Below are 1,987 nucleotides of genomic sequence, written 5' to 3' on the forward strand. Positions count from 1 at the left end.
GCCAGCAGAAGCAGGGTGCTCTTGGGGGAGCAGGAGGCCAATAAAAAGTTCAGAGGTCAAAATAAATAAGATAAAATATCCAGGCACAGTGGCACAAACCTGTAGTCCCAGCTATTCAGGAGGCTGAGGTAGGAGGATTGCTTGAGCCTGGGAGATTGAGGCTGCAGTGAGCTGAAACTGCCTTGCTGTACTCCAGACTGGGTGACAGAGAGAGACTCTGTCTCAAATATTAAAAATATGCTGGATCCTGGAGGGCTTCTCTCTTCCCTCCACTGTTCTTTCTCTCCTTTTCTCTCCAGTTCTTTTTTGTCATCTTTTTCTCTTCTCACCTCCAAGTCTGCTTCTCTCAATGTATGACCTCATACGTTCCAGAGGCAAAAGAGGAAGAGTGGGAGGGAGGCCCGGTCCCAGACTATGTAAGCTAGTTGGAAACTCCAGAGGAAGAAATTTCTTTCTTCCTCTTTCCTGGAGCCCATGTATAAAATTCTGAGGAGAACCCCTAATTTGTCTGTGTGAGTCATATGCCCCCCTTCTCCTGGCAAGTTCCTATGGTTAGGGGGATGGATTATTTGATTATCTGGCTTAGGTCACATGCTGAGACCAGTGGCCAGGCAGGCAGACCCCATAATCCAATGAAATGGAGGAGTAACTCATTGCAGTAGTTACTGCTACCAGAGGGAGGAGTTAAGAGTAGTGATGTCCATATTAGATGTATACATCAGCCATTGACATTTGTAATGCACCCTGTTCTAGGCACGATGAGAAAGGAAATACAGACACAGACTCTCCCCATGCTGGAAAAAATGACAAACTCCACAGAGAGTTGCAAACTTCTTTTGTAAGTTTTTTATTTTGTAAGTCCAGTTTTCTCCACTGGAAAACTGGACTTCCTCGTATTGTCTGATCTTTTTCTAAGCTCCAAGACCCCTGCCCCTCTGATTCACAAGGGCTTCACTCAGGGCAGCGTGGAGAACCTGTGGAAGGTAGGTTAGGCCCACTTCTCTGGCACCCGTGGGACTATTCTTAGGCTGTAGATTATATGACAATTCAATAAACAGAGGTGGGGCTGGGTGGAGATGAAGGAGTGCAGAGCAATCACTGTCCTCACCTGAAGATAGCCAGGAAAGGTCAGGTGACTCTGGGTCAATAGCAGACTGGCTGCCAGGATAGTCTTACCGAGCTTGGTGGTAGAGTATAAGGAACTACTTCAAAGCATACAGGCTTCAGGGAAAAAAACAAAAACAAAAACCCAGGAAACCTGGACAACCTGATTAGTGCAGACCACCAACTGTTGGCCCAACTCCTAGAAAGAAGGATTGAACTGAGGATGCTGAGGATGGGAGGGGCATGGCTTTCAGCTTCAGGATTGGGTAAGAAGGAAGGCAGGAGGGACATGTGGCATGGAAAATAGTTTGGTAAGCTCCACCTCTGGAATCAGAGTTGAAAAGAACTTATAGATACCTTCATAGGGGCTGTCAGGAACTAAGGCCTAGAACCAAAAGACAGAGGGAGAGAAAGATTATAAGGAAGAAGATGAGGCTCTGTACCGAATAGATTTACTGTAGAATAATAGATGTCCCTTTCACTCAGTGAGGGCCTCTGGACTGGGTGGCACTCAGTAGAAGGCAACTGTAACTGGATATAATTATGAGGAAGGACCACGTGATCCAAGGCCAGGATGGGCTATGGGCAGGTCCTCCACCTATACTGCTGTGTTCTGTGCAATCTGGGGGCTCCATTGCTATTTTAATCTACGTCAATGGTGGTTCCTGCAGTGGTATGGTGCACAACATGAGTGACCATGGCAGTAAAACATTTCCTTGATATCTCAATGGCTAGATAGGTACAGCATAGCTAATGACTCATTCAACAACAAATGTGTCTGAAAACCAACCAGGAGCGGTACTGAGGCCTGAGGATCAGGCAAGGTTCTGTGGTTCCTGGGAGAGGCAGTCACAGGAGGCTGTGTTCATATAATTGTCCAAGT

This window comes from Aotus nancymaae, unplaced genomic scaffold, assembly GCF_030222135.1.
Source record: "Aotus nancymaae isolate 86718 unplaced genomic scaffold, 86718_ANA_hifiasm-v0.15.2.pri h1tg000059l, whole genome shotgun sequence".
Taxonomy (NCBI): Eukaryota; Metazoa; Chordata; class Mammalia; order Primates; family Aotidae; genus Aotus; species Aotus nancymaae.